Source organism: Trachypithecus francoisi, unplaced genomic scaffold (genome assembly GCF_009764315.1).
Source record: "Trachypithecus francoisi isolate TF-2019V2 unplaced genomic scaffold, Tfra_2.0 Lachesis_group10, whole genome shotgun sequence".
NCBI lineage: Eukaryota > Metazoa > Chordata > Mammalia > Primates > Cercopithecidae > Trachypithecus > Trachypithecus francoisi.
In genome coordinates, this window is record NW_022681455.1 from 42153276 (window position 1) to 42174328 (window position 21053).

Sequence of the window (21053 nt, forward strand, 5' to 3'; positions counted from 1 at the left end):
GTCCTCCCAGGCTCAAGCAATCCTCCTATCTCAGCCTCCCAAAGTGCTAAGGTTACAAGTATGAGCCTCTATGCCCAGCCTTGTTTTTGTTTTTTGTTTTGTTTTTTTTTTTTTTTGAGACGGAGTCTTGCTCTGTCGCCCGGGCTGGAGTGCAGTGGCCGGATCTCAGCTCACTGCAAGCTCCTCCTCCCGAGCTTCTCCGCCATTCTCCTGCCTCAGCCTCCCGAGTAGCTGGGACTACAGGCGCCCGCCACCTCGCCCGCTAGTTTTTTGTATTTTTTAGTAGAGACGGGGTTTCACCGTGTTCGCCAGGATGGTCTCGATCTCCTGACCTCGTGATTCGCCCGTCTCGGCCTCCCACAGTGCTGGGATTACAGGCTTGAGCCACCGCGCCCGGCCTGTTTTTGTTTTTAAAGATGGGGTCTCACTCTGTCACCCAGGCTGGAGTGCAGTCATATAATCATAGCTCTCTGTAGCATTGAACTCCTGGGCTCAGGCCATCCTCACACCTAAGCCCATAAGTAACAAAGACTACAGGCAAACTATATCATGCCTGGCTAATTTTTAAGAATGTTTGGTAGAGACAGAGTCTTTTTTTTTTTTTTTTTTTTTTTTTTTTGAGACGGAGTCTCGCTCTGCCGCCCAGGCTGGAGTGCAGTGGCTGGGTCTCAGCTCACTGCAAGCTCCGCCTCCTGGGTTTACGCCATTCTCCTGCCTCAGCCTCCCAAGCAGCTGGGACTACAGGCACCCGCCATGTCGCCCGGCTAGTTTTTTGTATTTTTTAGTAGAGACGGGGTTTCACCATGTTAGCCAGGATGGTCTCGATCTCCTGACCTCGTGATCCGCCCGTCTCGGCCTCCCAAAGTGCTGGGATTACAGGCTTGAGCCACCGCGCCCGGCCGAGACAGAGTCTTGATGTGTTGCTTACAATGGTCTTGAACTCTTGGCTCCAAGTGACCTCCACACCTTGGCCTCCCAAAGCTCTGGGATTATAGGTGGAAACCACCATACCTGGCCTGATTTATAGTTTTTTGAGGAAACTCCATAATGTTTGCTATAGTGGCTGCAATAGTTTATATTCCCAACAGTCTATGAGATCCCTTTTCTCCTCATCCTCACAGCATAGATGACACCTCATTGTGGTTTTATTCGGATTTCCCTGATGATAATGATAGTGATGTTGAACATGTTTCCATGTATTTGTTAAGCTCATGTCTTCTTTTTTATTTTTTTTGAGATGGAGTCTTGCTCTGTCACCCAGGCTGGAGCGCAGTGGTGCCATCTCAACTCACTGCAACCTCCGCCTCCTGGGTTCAAGCAGTTCTCCTGCCTCAGCCTCCAGAGTAACTGGATTACAGGCAGGTGCCACCACTCCCAGCTAATTTTTGTATTTTCAGTAGAGACGGGGTTTCACCATTTGGCCAGGCTGGTCTTGAACTTCTGACCTCAGATGATCCGCCCGCCTTGGCCTCCAAAGAAAAAGCTGGCTGGGCGCAGTGCTTCACCATCATGAGGTCAGGAGTTGGAGATCCGCCTGGCCAACATAGTGAAACCCCATCTCTACTAAAAATACAAAAAATTAGCTGGGAGTGGTGGTGGGTGCCCGTAATTCCAACTACTTGGGAAGTTGAGGCAGGAGAATCGCTTGAACCCAGGAGGCAGAGGTTTCAGTGAGCCGAGATCGCGCCACTGCACTCCAACCTGGGTGACAAAATGAGACTCCATCTCAAAAAAAAAAAAAAAAAAAAAAATTAGCCAGATGTGGTGGCACGTGCCTGTAGTCCCAGCTACTTGGGAGGCTGAGGCAGGAGAATCACTTGAACCTGGAAGGTGGAGGTTGCAGTGAACCAAGATCATGCCACTGCACTCCAGCCTGGGTGACAGAGTGAGACTCTTTTCTAAAAAAAAAAAAAAGAAAAACGAAATGAGCTATCAAGCCATGAAAAGACCTAGAGAAAACTTAAATGGATATTACTTAGTGAAGAATGCCATTCTGAAAGGCTACATACTAGATGACTCCAAATACAGTCATATGCCATGCAGTTTTCAGTCAATAATGGACTGCATATATGACGGTGGTCCCATGAGATTATAATACCTTATTGTTACACTACCTTTTCCACCTTTAGATAGACAAATACTTGCCATTGTGTTATAGTTGTCTACAGAATTCAGTACAGTAACCTGCTAGACAGGTTTGTAGCTTAAGAGCAATAGGATATTCCACATAGCCTAGGTGTGTAGTAGGCTATTCCATCTAGGTTTGTGTAAATACACTCCATGATGTTCACACAACGACAAAATCACCTGACAACTCATTTATCAGAACATACCCCCCTCATTAAGTGATGCATGACTGTAGATGACATTCTGGAAAAAGCCAAGCTAGGGAGGTAGCAAAAAGACCAGTGGTTCCCAGGAATTAGGGGAAGCATGAGATGAACAAGCAGAGGACAGAGGATTTTTAGGGTAGTGAAAGTATTCTGTACATTACTACAATGGTGGATACATGTCATATGTTTGTCAAAAACCAAAGAATGGGCCGGGCACGGTGGCTCACGCCTGTAATCCCAACACTTGGGGAGGCCGAGGCGGGTGGATCACCTGAGGTCAGGAGTTCAAGACCAGCCTCAACATGGAGAAACCCCATCTCCACTAAAAATACAAAATTAGCTGGGCGTGGTGGTGCATGTGGTGGTGCATGTGGCGCAGTGGCCGGATCTCAGCTCACTGCAAGCTCCGCCTCCCGGGTTTACGCCATTCTCCTGCCTCAGCCTCCCCAGTAGCTGGGACTACAGGCGCCCGCTTTGTCGCCCGGCTAGTTTTTTGTATTTTTAAGTAGAGACAGGGTTTCACCGTATTCGCCAGGATGGTCTCGATCTCCTGACCTCGTGATCTGCCCGTCTCGGCCTCCCAAAGTGCTGGGATTACAGGCTTGAGCCACCGCGCCCGGCCGGTTTTTTTTTTTTTTTGAGATAGACTTTCACTCTTGTCACCCAGGCTGGAGTGCACTGGCATGATCTCGGCTCACTGCATCCTCTGCCTCCTGGGTTCAAGTGATTCTCCAGCCTCAGCCTCCTGAGTAGCTGGGATTACAGGCACGTGCCACCACGCCCAGCTAATTTTTGTATTTTTAGTAGAGATGGGGTTTCACCATGTTGGCCAGGCTAGTCTTAAACTTCTGACCTCACCACCCGCCTCGGCCTCCCAAAGTGCTGGGCTTATAGGCATGAGTCACCACGCCTGGCCTAATGTATTTACATTTTGTAAAAATCTTCCTTATATGTGGGTCTAAGGCCACCATCGGCCTTTCTATGAAGCCTTTCAAAAGTTCCAGTTTGAATAGACTGCTCACCTTTATCTAGTCTCACTTATGTCTCTTCTAGCATTTATCATAGTTTATAGTGTATTTATTACCTGTGTAGTTAACATTTCCCTCAATCCTTGAAGGCAGGGACAAATCTTACCTTTTTTTTTTTTTTGAGATGGAGTCTTGCCCTGTTGCCAGGCTGGAGTGCAGTGGCATGATCTCAGCTCACTGCAACCTCCACCTCCCAGGTTCAAGGGATTCTCCTGCCTCAGCCCCTCGGAGTAGCTGGGACTGCAGGTGCATGCCACCACCCCTGCCTAATTTTTGTATTTTCAGTAGAGACGGGATGTCATCATGTTGGCCAGGCTGGTCTCTATCTCTTGACCTCGTGATCCGCCCGCCTTGGCCTCCCAAAGTGCTGGGATTACAGGCGTTAGCCACTGCGCCCGGCCATCTTACCCATTTTTGTATCCTGCTGCCCACCCCCTCCAGCAACTAGGTCTACACCTAGAAAGATATTATCAAATGTCCCTGCCACATTCCCACCAGTATCCCTGTCTGTCCCCTCCCAGCCCACACAACTGATGCACAGAAAGGACCTGTCTTTTTTGATGGAGGAGGCTGATGATCTAACACTCTTCTGACATCCTAGCTTGAACGCTGTTCCATCTCTTCCTCCCACAGACCAGGACTCAAAGGGCAGGGCATTTTCTCTGGAAGGACCCATGTCATAATGTACCTTTGTATGAAGCAGCAACCTTTGCACCGTCTCCAGTTAGTACTTTCGGAGGAATTAGTTTATCAGATTAACTAGTTGACACCTTAACAGGCATGCAGAATCTGACTCAGGAACACAGACTCAAGAGAACTAAGGTGCAGTAGGAAGCAGGTGGCAGAGTGAAGACCTGAGTAGTGGGAAATAGTGTGAGTTCTCTGGGGTAGGTTGGGAGCAAAACCGGCAAGGGGACAAGGGCTGGGTAATGGGTAAATTACAATGGGCTCCTCCTCATTTAAGAGGTCATTACAATAAATTTTGCCTACTTTACCAAACAGCTTAAAGCCAAAGTGGGAGCTCAAAACCAGGAAGGAGCCAGGCACAGTGGCACATGCCTGTGGTGCCAGCTACTCAGGAGGTGAAGGCAAGAGGATCCCTTGAGCCCAGGAGTTTGAGACCAGCCCCAGCAACACAGTGAGACCTCAAAAACAACCCAGTTATAGCATGATAATCTGGCTGGACGTGCTTCACCATCACCCAGAAGAGCCCCATGGGGATGCAGAGATTAGGCCCAACCATCTCTAAGGCCCATTCCCAAATGGAATTTTAGAATTTCAGGTGACAGCCAGGCACAATGGCCCATGTCTGTAATCCCAGCACTTTGGGAGGCTGAGGCGGGTGGATCACCTGAGGTCAGGAGTTCAAGATGAGTCTGGCCAACATGGCAAAACCCCATCTCTACTTAAAAAAAAAAAAAAAAAGACCGGGCGCGGTGGCTCACGCCTGTAATCCCAGCACTTTGGGAGACCAAAGCGGGTGGATCACGAGGTCAGGAGATCAAGACCATCCTGGCTAACACGGTGAAACCCTGTCTCTACTAAAAAATACAAAAAATTAGCCGGGCGTGGTAGTGGTCTCCTGTAGTCCCAGCTACTCGGGAGGCTGAGGCAGGAGAATGGTGTGAACTCGGAAGGCAGAGCTTGCAGTGAGCTGAGACTGTGCCACTGCACTCCAGACTGGGTGACAGAGTGAAGACTCCGTCTCAAAAAAAAAAAAAAAAAATTACCCAGATGTGGTGGCGCTCCTGTAATCCCAGCATTTTGGGAGGCCAAGGCAGGCAGATCACTTGAGGTCAGGAGTTCGAGACCAGCCCGGCCAACATGGTGAAACCCCACCTCTACTAAAAATACAAAATAAACTGGATGTGGTGGCATATGGCTATAATCCCAGGTACTCGGGAAGCTGAGGCATGAGAACCACTTGAACCTGGGAGGCAGAGGTTGCAGTAAGCTGAGATCACACCACTGTACTCCAGCCTGGGCGACAGAGTGAGACTCCACCTCAAAACAAAACAAAACAAAAAAGAATTTCAGGTGACCATTTTCTTGTCCTTAATGTGACAATATCCTATTTTTTTTTTTTTTTTGAGATGAAGTCTTGCTTTTGTCCCCCAGGCTGGACACGATCTCAGCTCACTGCAACCTCCACTTCCTGGGTTCAAGCGATTCTCTTGCCTCAGCCTCCCGAGTAGCTGGGATTACAGGTGGCTGCCACCACCTCGGCTAATTTTTGCATTTTTAATAAAGATGGGGTTTCACCATGTTGGCCAGGCTGGTCTGGAACTCCCGACCTCAGGTGATCCGCCTGCCTCGACCTCCTAAAGTGCTGGGATCACAGGCGTGAGCCACCATGCCCGGCTGATACCCAAAAATTTTTTTTTTTTTTTTTTGAGACGGAGTCTCGTTCTGTCGCCCGGGCTGGAGTGCAGTGGCCAGATCTCAGCTCACTGCAAGCTCCGCCCCCCGGGTTCACGCCATTCTCCTGCCTCAGCCTCCCGAGTAGCTGGGACTACAGGCGCCCGCCACCTCGCCCGGCTAGTTTTTTGTATTTTTAGTAGAGACGGGGTTTCACCGTATTAGCCAGGATGGTCTCGATCTCCTGATCTCGTGATCCACCCGTCTCGGCCTCCCAAAGTGCTGGGATTACAGGCTTGAGCCACCGCGCCCGGCCTTTTTTTTTTTTTTTTTTTGAGACGGAGTCTGGCTCTGTCGCCCAGGCTGGAGGGCGGTGGCCGGATCTCAGCTCACTGCAAGCTCCGCCTTCCAGGTTTACGCCATTCTCCTTCCTCCGCCTCCCAAGTAGCTGGGACTACAGGCGCCCGCCTTGTCGCCCGGCTAGTTTTTTGTATTCTTTAGTAGAGACGGGGTTTCACCATATTAGCCAGGATGGTCTCTATCTCCTGACCTTGTGATCCGCCCGTCTCGGCCTCCCAAAGTGCTGGGATTACAGGCTCGAGCCACCGCGCCCGGCCAATACCCAAAATTTTATAGCACTTACATCATCATGCCAGTCACTGGTCTATGCATTTTTTTTTTTTTTTCAAGACAGAGTTTCGCTCTTGTTGCCCAGGCTGGAGTGCAATGGTGCGATCTCGCCTCACTGCAACCTCCCCCTCCTGGGTTCAAGTGATTCTCCTGCCTCAGCCTCCCGAGTAGCTGGGATTACAGGCATGTGCCACCACACCTGGTTAATTTTGTATTTTTAGTACAGACGGAGTTTCTCCATGTTGGTCAGGCTGGTGTCATATTAAAACTTGTATGACATCTATAGGCCAGGCGTGGTGGCTCATGCCTGTAATCCCAGCACTTTGGGAGGCCGAGGCAGGCGGATCACCTGAGGTCAGAAGTTCGAGACCAGCCTGACCAACATGGTGAAACCCCATCTCTACTAAAAATACAAAAATTTAGCCGGGCGTGGTAGTGCGTCTGTAGTCCCAGCTACTGGGGAGGCTGAGGCACGAGAATTGCTTGAACCTAGGAGGTGGAGGTTGCAGTAAGCCAAGATCACACAACTGCACTCCAGCCTGGGCGACAGAGCAAGATTCCATTTCACACACACACACACACAAAAGCTACCTCCCCGCAAAAAATAAAAACTTATGTCCACAAAAGACTTGCTCAGGGATATACATAGGTGCTAATAGCCAAAAGCTAGAAACATCCAAAATGTCTATCAACAAGAGAATGGATAAACAAATAGTGCATATACATCCACACAATGCAATACAAGTTAACACTAAAAAGAAACAGATTGCTAACACATACCACATATACTAAGTGAAAGAAGCCAGGCACAAAAGAGAATTGATACCGCATGATTCTTTTTAGATGAGGTTCTATATACATGTATAGTCTTAACAGAGGTAAACTCTGGTGATAAAAAGGAGACTGAACCAAAATAGGCTCCATGGGTGGGGAGCAGTGGTGCACATCTGTAATGACAGCTACTGGGTGGCTGAGGTAGAAAGATCACTTGAGCTCAGGAGTTCAAGGATAGCCTGAGCAACACAGCAAGACCCCATCTCAAAAAAACAGGGTGGGGGGGTGCGGGCGGAGTGTGCCTGAAACTTTCTAGGATAGTAGAACTGTCACATATTTTGATTCAGATGGTGGCAACATGGATGTGGATGTTTACATTTGTCAAAATTCATAGGGCCGGGCACGGTAGCTCACGTCTATAATCCCAGAACTTTGGCGGGTGGATCACCTGAGGTCAGGAGTTCAAGACCAGCCTGGCTAACATGGTGAAACCCCATCCTCATGACAAATACAAAAATTAGCCAGTCATGTTGGTGCATGCTTGTAATCCCAGCTAGCTGGGAGGCTGAGGCAGGGGAATCCCTTGAATCCAGGAGGCAGAGGTTGCAGTGAGCTGAGATAGTGCCATTGCACTCCAGCCTGGGTGACAAGAGTGAAACTCTCTCTCTCAAAAAAAAAAAAATTAAAAAAAAAAATTCATAGAACTGTAGACTTAAGATCTGTGTATTTTGGTCAGGCATGGTGGCTCATGCCTGTAATCACAGCACTTTGGGAGGCCGAGGTGGGTGGACCACTTGAGGTCAGGAGTTTGAGACCAGCCTGGCCAACATGGTAAAATCCTGTCTCCACCAAAAATACAAAAATTAGTTGGGTGTGGTGGCACATGCCTGTAGTTCAAGCTGCTCAGGGGGCTGAGGTACGAGAATCACTTGAACTTGGGAGGCTACAATGAGCCGAGATTGCGCCACTGCACTCCAGCCTGGGCAACAGAACAAGACCCCATCTCAAAAAAAAAAAAAAATTCTATGTATTTATTTTATGATATGTACATTCAATAAAGAAAGCAAACTTACACAATGCAGCTAAAACGACACTTATAGGAAAATATATAGCCTTAAGTGCATATATTAGAAAAGAGAGGGCTGGGCATGGTAGCTCACGCCTGTAATCCCAGCACTTTGGGAGGCCAAGGTGGGTGGATCATAAGATCAGAAGATTGAGACCATCTTGGCTAACATGGTGAAACCTTGTCTCTACTAAAAAAAATACAAAAAATTAGCCAGGCATGGTGGCAGGCCCCTGTGGTCCCAGCTACTCGGGAGGCTAAGACAGGACAATGGCGTGAACCCAGAGGGGTGGAGCTTGCAGTGAGCCAGGATCGAGCCACTGCACTCCAGCCTGGGCAGCAGAGCTAGGCTCCATCTCAAAAAAAAAGAAAAGAAAAGAGAGGCAGGGCAAGGTGGCTCACACCTGTAAACTCAGCACTTTGGGAGGCCGAGCCAGGCAGATCACCTGAGGTGGATGATAAGGAAAGGATGCCTGCTGTCCCTGCTTCTAGCTGACATTAAATTGGAGGCTCTAGCAAAACACTAAACAAAGGAAAATAAATGAAAGGTATAGAATTGAAAAAAACCAACTTCATTATTAATAGATGCTATGACTATCTACATGGAATCTCTTCAAGTCCACAAATTATTAAAATTAATTAGGCCAATGATAAAAATGAACACAATTCACAGTATCTCAATGAGATTTGTTAGAGGGATGGCACAGAGAAGGGAACACAGGAAGCTCCTATATAACTGGTGACATATTTCTCAAGTTGCAGGGTAAGTATGTTATATTATACTACTTCATAATATACATACACACATATATATATACCTACATACATATATATGACATATTCTTTTGTCTGTATATGCTTCATAAGTCAATTATAACATTTGAAACATGTTTTTACTTTCTGTATTGTACACTTATTGGTTGTTTTATTCTTTTTCAACAAAAATGTAAAAAGGTCTATGTTTTTAAAAATGATTAAAGAAAGAAAAAGAACAAAAGGAAATGAAGGGAGGCTGGAATTTCACCAAGAGCTTGATAGACGGGCGGGTGGATGGCCATGAGGGTGGGTAGTAAGGCCAAGTCCAATTGAAGTCAGGACAAGGGCTTAGTCAAGGACCGAGCAGAGGCTGGTAGAATTGGAGGGAAGTCTGATAGCACTGACCTTCAAAAGGGCAGTTTTTAAAGACTGGCAGGAGGCGGAGCCCAAATGCAGGGGGTTAAATGGTGAATGAATAAATAGCAAAAAATTGGAAACCACCCAAGGGCTTAACAATCAGGGCCTGGCTAAGCAACCATAGTACCATTCATAGAAGAAATGATGCTGTGTCCATACATAGGCGGGCTTATAAAATTAGGTGACGTAAAAAATTTCAGGACACAAAATAGCATTTGTGCAGATTACAATTATGAAAGGACATGCATGTGCTGCGAGAGCCAGAGAGGGCTGGACAGGATCGAGAGCAGCTCACGGATGCTGCTTTAAAGTCTATGGGATTTTCTTTCTTTTTTGGAATGCTGGCGATCCACAAACAAAAACACATAATGTTGCTTTAAAATAAAAAGAGTGGCTGTTGAAGAAATGGAGACAGCAGGTGAAGGCCACTCAGTGAAGAAACCTGACGGTGACAGGAAGAAATGAGCCGGCAGAGCAGCTGGCGGGGTGTGAAGGCTGGGGACAGCAGCTGGTGGGGGAGCCGGGGACTGGGGGGAAGTGGGGAGAGGAAGAGAGGAGGCTGTTGTGTTTCCTTTATTGCCTATATCTCTACTTTATTTTTTAATTTAAAAAATAGTAGTACCTCTTGGCTAGGCGCAGTGGCTCACACCTGTAATCTCAGCACTTTGGGAGGTCGAGGCAGGTGAATCACTTCAGGTCAGGGGTTCGAGATCGGCCTGGCCAACATGGCAAAACCCCATCTCTACTAAAAATACAAAAACTAGCTGGGTGTGGCGGGTGCCTGTAGTCCCAGCTACTGAGGAGGCTGAGGTGAGAGAATCACTTAAACCCAGGAGGCAGAGGTTGCAGTGAGCCGAGATGGTGCCACTGCACTCCAGCCTGGTTAACAAGAGTAAAACTCTGTCTCAAAAAAAAAAAGAAAAAGAAAAAGTACCTATTGAGACAAATTCAAACAGTCCAGAGTGTGTATGTTTAATGTGACAGAACCCTCGGCCTCACCCCTACTCCCCACTGTCAACAGCTCAGTGTGCAGCTTTCCAGAGCTGCACCATTTTCTTCTACTTTCAGTGCACTGATTTTCAATTGCAAAGTAATATAGGCTGGATTTTAATTACAAAGTAAGATGGGCTTGTTAAAATGTAGGATTAGAGAAAGTGAAGAGTGAAATATCCAATCCGGCTGAAATCTCCCAACAGAGCTAACTGCTGTTGATTGGTCTGGAAAGGATCTATGTGCATGTAAATACTTACGTATATATTCATTTACAGTTTTATGGTTGGTTGTTTTTACAGAAGCAGTAACATTTCCTATCTATAGTTGAGCAGTTTCATGCTACATCATGGTGGATCCCTCCCAAGTCACCACTGCCTAACATTCCACAAAACATAGTTGAAAGGTAAACTTCAGGGAACACAGGGGCATCTCTTTCCCTACAATTGGCAGGAAAGGAGCTCTAGAAACAAAAGGTTCAAGAGGGAAGGAGATATTGCTTGGAGGGGAGCTGCCTGTGGGGATAGGGAACATGCAGACAGAGAGGGTCTTCTTTCCGCCTTCTTCTCTTAAGCCAGAGTCCCATCCAAATGTAGCTAAGCTATACAGAACTGCAAGGGGGAAGGGTTGTGATTGGAGCCTGAGTGATAAGGGTCACTGCTGGGGGCTCAACTTCCTTGAGTGGACTGCTCTTCTCTCAACTGTGCCTAGGTCAGGCCTACTTATCAGAAATCTTAATGGGAGGCTGGGTGCGGTGGCTCATGCCTACAACTCCAGCACTTTGGGAGGCCGAGGCGGTTGGATTGCCTGAGCCCAGGAGTTCAAGACCAGCCTGGGCCACATGGTGAAACCCCGTCTTTACAAAAAAATACAAAAATTGGGCCAGAAGCAGTGGCTCATGCCTGTAATCCCAGGACTTTGGGAGGCGAGGCAGGCAGATCACCTGAGGTCAGGAGTTCAAGACCAGCCTGGCCAACATGGTGAAACCCTGTCTCTACTAAAAATACAAAAATTAGCCAGGTGTGGTGGCAGGTTCCTGTAATCCCAGCTACTCAGGAGGCTGAGGCAGGAGAATCACTTGAATCTGGGAGGCGGAGGTTGCAGTGAACCAAGATTGCACCATGCCACTCCAGCCTGGGCGACAAGACCGAAACTCCGTCTCAAAACAAAAAAACAAAACAAAACAAACACAAAAAACAAAAACTAGCCGGGGTGGTGGCACACACCCATAGTCCCAGCTACTCGGGAGGCTAAGGTGGGCAGATCGCTTGAACCCAGGAGGTGGAGGTTGCAGTGGGCCAAGATTGTGCCACTGCACTCCAGCCTAGGCGACAGAGCGAGACCCTGTCTCAAAAAAAATAAACAAACAAAAACCTTAAGGGGAGCCCTAGAATAGTGATTCTCAAAGTGTGGTCCCTATACCAGTAGAAGCAGCATCAACAACTTAGAAATGCAGATTCTTGGGCCCCACTCAGTCCTACTGAATCAGAATCTCTCAGCAATCAGTGTTTAACAGGCCCTCTAAGGAATGCAGGCTAAGCTTGGAGAACCTTTGTTCTAGAATGTGGATTTGGGTGTGATTTCTTCATCCCTCAGGCACCCCCATGGTTCATTCTCCTAGAGGACAAGCAAGAGTCCCAGGGATGGGCTATCAACTTCATAAGTGGTTTCTTTTGTGAGCTTAGAGGTGGTAGGCAAAGTCAGTGACCTAGGTAGTACCTGGAAGAGCCCTCCCTCTCTTCTTATGACACCACTTCCGTCTCTCTACACCCCTCCAAATAAAACAGAAAGGGAGGGGGCAGTGGAAAGCCACTGCTTTCCACCTTCCTGTAACTGTGTCCCCTGCCCTGGGGCACTGCCCTTTGCAGCATGGAGGACACAGAGTAGGGAGTGAAGCTTTTGAAAGAGGGGGAGGAAATGGGATGTGGCTTCGTGTGGCTGGTCAGGGGAGGGAGTTGGAAGGAGAGGAGGGAGGAAGGGAGAGGAAGAATGTCCTCATTTCACCCAGCTGCCTCAGCCTGCACCTGTTCAGCTGAGGCCCAAGGAAAGACACCAAGCCCGATAGTAAATAAAATATGGCCCCACCCCACCTAGCGGGGCTCCTTCCCACACTGCAGCGGGGCCGGGTTAACTGACAGGAAAACTGTGAATGATTTCAGGTGGCTGAATGAGGGGCTGGGGAAACAGCTGTGCTCCTCTGCGGGGTGGAGCAACTGTCTTCTGTCACCCCCAGGCTCTCAGAGCTTGGGCAAGATCAGCAGGAGTCAGACAGGTTGGGACCTGCTCAGAGACCTTCTCATACTGAAGGTGACATCGCTGCCATCAGCACTGAGGAGGTTCCAGGTGGTTAAGCCCTACAACATTCCACAACATTCTTTAGTTCATTTATAGGCAACTATCTTTTTTTATTTTTTAATAGACTGTTATTTAGCGCAGTTTTAGTTTCACAGGAAAATTGAGAGGAAATGTTAAGTTTCCTTTTGCTCTGTCCTCCATAGAAACCCTCCAGGAGTTCATCCAAGCAGTCAATCGGTCATTTCACAAGCATCCAATGAGGGCTTTCAACAGTGATTCTCGAACCTGTAAGAATAACTGGTAGTGAATGAATGAATTTACATTGACTGATTGATTGACTGAGACAGAATCTCACTCACTCTGTCACCCAGGCTGGAGTACATTGGTGTAATCACAGCTCACTGCAGCCTCAAACTCCTGGGATCAAGCAATTCTCCTGCCTCAGCCTGCCAAGTAGCTAGGACCACAGCAAGTACCTAGGCCACCATGCCTGGCTAATTTTAAAAATTTATTTGTAGAGATAGGATCTCACTTTGTTGCCCAGGCTGGTCTCAAACTCCTGGCCTCCAGCAATCCTCCTGCCCCAGCCTCCCAAAATGCTGAGATTATAGGTATAAGCCACCAAGCCTGGCTAACTGGGAATTTATTACAGAGGCAAGCCCTGGTCACTCCACCAGAGATTTTGATTCAGGAGGTCTGGAGTGGGGTCCGGGATTATGTATTTTTGACACACTCTGCAGGAGATGATACATTTGACATACTGGGCCCTAATTGGAGAAACTCAGGCATGGTGTGAGATACAAAGGGTTAGTAAGTTGCTCTGGTGGGAAGGAAGGAAGGAAGCAGTGAACATTTTTTTTTTTTTTGAGACGGAGTCTCGCTCTGTCGCCCGGGCTGGAGTGCAGTGGCCGGATCTCAGCTCACTGCAAGCTCCGCCTCCTGGGTTTACCCCATTCTCCTGCCTCAGCCTCCCGAGTAGCTGGGACTACAGGCGCCCGCCACCTCGCCTGGCTAGTTTTTTTGTATTTTTTTTAGTAGAGACGGGGTTTCACCGTGTTAGCCAGGATGGTCTCGATCTCCTGACCTCGTGATCCGCCTGTCTCGGCTTCCCAAAGTGCTGGGATTACAGGCTTGAGCCACCGCGCCCGGCCGGAAGCAGTGAACATTAAGGACCCAAATCCTCCTACCTCCACCACCCTAGAATTGAAGACGCAGAGTACTGAGCCCTCCACCTGAAAATGCAGACAGCCATGAATAGATGGCTGTAAACTGAGGCAGTGGAGGGAGAGGGGTACTCCCAAGCCCTGAAAATCTCAGAGTAGAAGGCCACCAACAACAGCACTCACCAGCGCTGAGCTCCCTTCTACAGAAACCTGCAAAGACTCAGAGCGAGGAAGAAATACACCAGGAAAATGTCATAGGATCATCCTGAGGTAAGGTCCTGAGCAAGGCAGCCTTTCCATGCCTGCATCTCCTCATCTGTCAAATGCGGAGCATGATGGTCCCTGTCAAACAGGGTTACGGGTGTTGATCCACTATGCCCAGCTGCATTAGCTCATTTTTCTAAGACTTTGCTTAAGAGTTCTTTGCCCACTCTTCAAAAATGTTGATGTCATGGAAGATAAAAACTAAGGAATCATGTCAGGTTAAACAAAACTTGGGGAGACAGAACAACTGAATATAATCCATGATTTGGGACATTGTTTTCATTTCTGTAAAGCATAACATTGGAGACCAGCCTGGCCAATATGGCAAAACCCCATCTCTACTAAAAATACAAAAATACATTCGCTGGGCATGGTGGCGGGCGCCTGTAATCCCAGCTACTTGGGAGGCTGAGGCAGGAGAATCACTTGAACCTGGGGTGGGGTTGGGGTGGAGAGTGGAGGTTGCAGTGAGCCAAGATCACACCACTTCACTCCAGCCTGGGCAAAAGAGACTTTGTCTCAAAAACAAAATGAAAATAAAACACAAAACCAAAAAAGTTAGCCAGGAGTGGTAATACATGCCTGTAATCCCAACTACTCAGGAGGCTGAGGCAGAAGAATCACTGGAACCCGGGAGGTGGAGGTTGTAGTGAGCAGAGATGGCGCCACCGTACTCCAGCCTGGGAGACAGAGCGAGACTTTGTCTCAAATAAATAAATAAAATAAAGTGATGAGTGAAGGAGTTCTGAGAACTTGTGATTTTTACATGCTGGAATTCTGCTTATGCCCTTGGTGGTTGTTGGCTATGTAAAATGCAGGGAGTGTGGAATTATGTACATTATGAGATCTTTGCGGAAAATCCTTTTTTCTTCTCATGCATAATATGACCTGGAACTAAAAGAAGCTGCACATATAAATTCATCCAAGCTTCTACCAGATTCATTATATGCTATCCTGACACAGATGAATCCAGGCTCTTCTTATATACTTCTGGAGATGGGAAAGTCACCCCCTCTCACAGCCTGTTCTATTACTGGTCAGTTCTGACTACTAGAACATTCCTTGACCTACTGAGCTGAAACTTTCCTTCCTGGAGCCTCTACCCACTGATCCAGTCCTGTTTTCTGGGTAGTGGGGCCTCTACCTGCTGATCCTGGTCCTAATGCCTGTTTAGGGGCGATACAGGACCCCTAATGATCTTAGTCATCCTTTCCTAAATAAGTTCCAGTTCATCAGTGTCTCTCTCAAGTATAAACGCAGTGCTCCAGGATCCAACTTGATAATCAGATAGCAGAGGGAACATGATCTCCCAAGTGCTGGACATTCCTTTGACACAGCCTAAGGTAGAGTTAGGCTTTTTTCAAAATTGAATCACACAGTTGATTCATGAGTTTAGAGCCAACTTAAAGCACAGTTTTCTCTTGTGAACCATGGTTAACTGCTGTTGGTCTCAGCAGTGTTCACTATGAGACATCCCATTGTATGTTTGTTTGCTTATTGTCTGTCTCTAGACATTGCTAGAATGTAAGTTATAGGAGGGCAGGGGTGTTGGCTTTTTCTGAATCCCCAATACCTAGAACAAACAAGTCTTGGCACATAGCAGACATTCAATAAATACATGTTGAGCAAATAAATAACTGTTAAGCCACATCTCACCTATCCTGTATTTTTATAATTTATTTGTAATTTACACCCAGTCTTCTAACAAGAGAGGTCTGAGGTGATTGCTTTTCTGAATCCTTTTGTTAACTTCAGAATAAACTTTGTTCTTGTTGAATTTTATATTGTTAAATTGTCATCATTAGTTCAGCCTATTGAGATCTAATTTCTGGCTCTCTCCATCTACATTTCAGCAGTCCCTTCCAGTTCCAAGCCATTCATTCAAGAATGACTCAGGGCCAGGTACAGTGGCTCACACCTGTAATCCCAGCACTTTGGGAGGCCAAGGCAGGCGGATCATGAGGTCAAGAGACTGAGACCATCCTGGCTAACATGGTGAAACCTCATTTCTATGAAAAATATAAAAATTAGCTGGGCGTGGTGGTGCCCGCCTATAGTCCCAGCTATTCGGGAGGCTGAGGCAGGAGAATCACTTGAACCCAGGAGGTGGAGGTTGCAGTGAGCCGAGATTGCACCACTGCACTCCAGCCTGACAATAGAGTGAGATTCCGTCTCAAAAAAAAAAAAAACAACACAAAAAAAAAACCAAAAAAGGCCTCCCTATCTCCAGAATGGCAACAATATATTAATTAACTCCCTTAGTGTACAGTCTTTCAATCCGTAAAACAAAACAAAATGCCATTAACAACTCTATTTCAAAGGATATATTAATGGCATTGGAAAATGTTCATCTTACATACATACCAGGTCAGTGGGGGATACAAAACTGTAACACAGCACATGATCCCAGTTATAGGAAAATAGTTGTCTACATAGAAATAAGATGGGAAGGAGCTGGGCATGGTGGCTCACACCTGTAATCCCAGCATCGGGAGACTGAGGTGGGAGGATCGCTTGAGCCCCAGAGTTCGAGGCTTCATTGAGCTATGATCAAGCCACTGCACTCCAGCTTGGGTGACAGACTAGAAGGAAATATACCAACATGTTAACAGTGATTATTTCTGAGTAGTGGTTCATTTTCATTTTATTCATTATATTTTTCAAAATCTCTTATTATAATAAGCAAGTATTTCCAACATATATACTTGTTATCCTTGTCATTATACCATCATCTGGCTCACTCAGCCATACATATCTTCACTAAGGCAGTGAGAACCCAGGTGACACCTTCCTGAAATTGAGCCTGCCCTCAAAAAGTTTCTAGTCAATATCAATAACAAATATACATGTACATGCACAAACACACACACATTCATTTTAAACCTACAACAATCCTTCTATTTTTATCTTCATATTCTAGATGAAGAAACTGAGGCTCAAAGAGATTTTTAAAACTTGCTCAAGGTCATATATCTAGCATGAATCTGGGTCAGGATTTTAAACCCAGGCAGTCCAGCTCCAGAATGGACACCCTTAACCACTCTGCCATGCATATAAACTCAAAGTAGTGCCACTCAAGGACTGATGATACTGAGTGAGTGGTGGGGGCTGTAACAGGGGGCACGGGAGTCGACATTAGCTGAATGAGGACTATGTGACAAGTGCTTGATATACATTACCTCATTCAGGCCCTTCAACTACCCTTGCAAAAAAATATTTTATTAAAAAAAAGTTATGGCCAGGCACGGTGGCTCATGCCTGTAATCCCAGCACTTTGGGAGGCCAAGGTGGGAGGATCACAAGGTCAGGAGTTAGGGACCAGCCTGGCCAATATGGTGAAACCCGCCTCTACTAAAAATACAAAAATTAGCCGGGTATGGTGGCACGTGTCTATAGTCCCAGCTACTCGGGAGGCTGAGGCAGGAGAATCGCTTGAACCTGGGAGTCAGAGGTTGCAGTAAGCCTAGATCGCACTGCTGCACTCCAGCCTGGACGACAAAGCAAGACTTCATCTCAATTTTTAAAAAAAAGTTTTTGTTTTTTTAAATTGACAAAAAATTGTATATATTTATAGTGTACAATATGCTATTTTGAAATATGTACGTATTGTGGAATGGCTAAATCAAACTAATTACCATTACCATACGCATTGCCTCACATGTTTTTGTATATGTGGTGAGAACATAAACACTGCTCTTAGCAGTTTTCATGTATGCAATATGTTTTTTTTTTTAATTTTTTTTTTTTGAGATAGAGTCTCACTCTGTCACCCAGGCTAGAGTGCAGTGACATGATCTTGGCTCACTGCAGCCTCCACCTCCCGGGTTCAAGCAATTCTCCTGCCTCAGCCTCCCGAGTAGCTGGGATTACAGCTGTATGATACTACCCCCAGCTAATTTTTGTATTTTAGTAGAGACAAGATTTCACCATGTTGGTCAGGCTGGTCTTGAACTCCTGACCTCAGGTGATCCACCTGCCTCGGCCTCCCAAAGTGCTGGGATTACAGGCGTGAGCCACCGTGCCTGGCCACAATATGTTTTTATTTACCATAGCCACCATGTTGTATGATAGGTCTCTTGAACTTACTCTTCCCATCTAGCTGAAATTTTGTATCTTTTGGCCAGCATAAAAAGATATTATTTTCATCTTTGTGTTATAAATGAGGAAACTGAGATTCAGACAGGGGTTTGACTCTCTGCTGTGATAATTCAAGTTTACTAATATCTCTGTCCTTCAGTTTCCTCCTCCACAACATGGGATAATAATAATTCCTACCTCATTGACAGTTGGGAAATATTAAGTGAGAAAGTAGACTCACAACACTCAACACGGTGCCTAGCATGTGGTAAATGCTTGATAAATGTTAGCTGCTATTACTATCTATTAGTTTTTTTTTTTTTTTTGAGACAGAGTTATTGCCCAGGCTGGAGTACACTGGTGCCATCTCGGCTCACCGCAACCTCCAGCTCCCAGGTTCAAGCAATTCTCCCACCTCAGCCTCCTGAGTAGCTGGGATTACAGGCACACGCCGTCATGCCCGGCTAATTTTTGTATTTTTAACAGAGACAGGATTTCACCATGTTGGCTAGGCTGGTCTCAAACTCCTGACCTCAAGTTATCCAACCGCCTTGGCTTCCCAAAGTGCTGGGATTACAGGTGCGAGCCACCGCACCGGGTCTGCTATTACTATTCTTGATTCCAAGGTTCACACTCTCAACTACAACATAATGACCTGCTAAGTGGGCAAAGGAGAAAAATTAATTCTGAATGATGCTATGGGGAAACATTAGATAAATGAATGGAGTCACAGAGGAGTGCCATCTGAAGGGGTCTTGATGGAGCAGCATCTCACCAGGCAGAGGAGGGCAGGGGCATGTCCCGGAAGTACAGAGGGACAAGGTCTGTTTCTGTCCCTTGCCCTGGCTCTCCCACACACAGCATCCTGCTCCTATCATGCAGGTCTCCACCTCTGTCCCTCACTGGCCTGCCAGTACTCCTGCCTGCAGTGCCCATGGTCCCCTGCCTCAGCTGTCTCCCTAATCAGGGGCCCACAGCCTCTCCAGCAGGGAGTGGGAGCCCCTGGCACTTGGGGCCTGGGAGGGCCCCTGATAAACAGCTGGAGCTCTTGTTCGCACAATCTGTCATCTCTAAAGGAAAAGTAGAAACAAACCACAGAACCAGGGAGCTGGCTGATAATGAGTCACATTGCTGCTGGCAGTTCTCCACTCAGTCCTCCAGCCTCTGTACCTAGGACTTCTTGCTTGTCCTTCAAGATCCACTGCAAAAATGTCTTGTCTCCACAAAGCCTTCCTTAACTGCACCCCCAGCCACCCCACACCCTGCAGGCTTCCATTGCATCCAGCAGAAGATCCACTACTGCCATTTATTGCACTAAATGGAAACTGGTCAGGTTGTGGGGTCCCAATCAGCCTGTTAGCTTCAGAAGGCAGGCATTTTGTCTCATGGACCTAGCCCAAAACAGAAGTGTCTATGGAAACAGTGCGATGACTGAGTAAAATATGGGTGGAATGTGGCATAGGCATTTAAGAAATCTATGTATTGACATACAAAAAACAGTTTGGCAATGGCTGGAAATTTTAACTTTTTCCAAAATAATAATTAACATTTTATATTTCAGCAACAAAATGTGGCCGGGTGTGGTGGCTTACGCCTGTAATCCCAGCACTTTGGGAGGCCAAGGCAGGCAGATCACGAGGTCAGGAGATCAAGACTATCCTGGCCACCCTGGTGAAACCCCATCTCTACTAAAAATACAAAAATTAGCCGGGCATAGTGGCGCATGCCTGCAGTGCCAGCTACTCAGGAGGCTGAAGCAGGAGAATCACTTGAACCTAGGAGGCGGAGGCTGCAGTGAGCCGAGATCGCACCACTGCACTCCTGCCTGGGTGATAGAACAAGACTCCGTCTCAAAATAAATAAGTAAACAAATAAAAGTAAAATGTTCACCTGAGAGGCTTTTATTTATTTACTTATTTAAGACAGAGTCTTGCTCTGTCACCCAGGATGGAGTGCAGTGGCGCAATCTCGGCTCACTGCAAGCTCTGCCTCACAGGTTCACGCCATGCTCCTGCCTCAGCCTCCCTAGTAGCTGGGACTACAGGCACCTGCCACCACGCCCTGCTAATTTTTTTGTATTTTTAGTGGAGACGGGGTTTCACCATGTTAGCCAGGAAAAAATACAGAACGCTTCACGAATTTGTGTGTCATCCTTGCGCAGGGGCCATGCTAATCTTCTCTGTATTGTTCCAATTTTATTGTTCCAATTTTAAAAGAAAAATGCTTTTTCTTTTAGTTTTTATATACCTAACACAAAATTGAAAAAGCTATCTCCAGCCGGGCACAGTGGCTCACTCCTGTAATCCCAGCACTTTGGGAGGCTGAGGCGGGCAGATCACCTGAGGTGGGGAGTTCCGAGACCAGCCTGACCAACATGGAGAAACCTCGTCTTTACTAAAAATACAAAATTAGCTGGGCGTGGTGGTGCCTGTAATCCCAGCTACTTGGGAGGCTGAGGCAGGAGAATCCCTTGAACCTGGGAGGCGGAGGTTGCAGTGAGCCGAGATCACGCCATTGCACTCCAGCCTGGGCAACAAGAGCAAAACTCCATGTTAAAAAAAGAAAAAGAAAAAGATATCTCCCACTACTTTTTAAATACTGTAACGAAATATCAAATGTTAAGGTTTTCAAATCATTTTGATTGATCAATGGAACATTTAGTCCTGTTCTAAAATGTACATATTAGATATTCTTGTGTTTTGGGGCAAGCTACTCCATAATTTTCTTTTTTTTTTTTTTTTTTTTTTTTCTGAGACGGAGTCTTGCTCTGCCGCCCAGGCTGGAGTGCAGTGGCCGGATCTCAGCTCACTACAAGCTCCGCCTCCCGGGTTTTACGCCAATCTCCTGCCTCAGCCTCCCGAGTAGCTGGGACTATAGGCGCCTGCCTCGACGCCCGGCTAGT

General features: G+C 46.9%; 1 protein-coding gene and 1 non-coding gene across 3 annotated transcripts in view; both read right to left on the reverse strand.

Moving 5' to 3' along the window:
* The window catches only part of CCND3 (cyclin D3), a 122400-nt gene that overhangs the window by 69912 nt on the left and 31435 nt on the right, over positions 1 to 21053 (reverse strand). The window lies entirely within an intron of this gene.
* On the reverse strand, positions 20268 to 20374 carry LOC117088805. Its single transcript, XR_004439337.1, has one exon. It is a non-coding gene; the product is annotated as a U6 spliceosomal RNA (small nuclear RNA).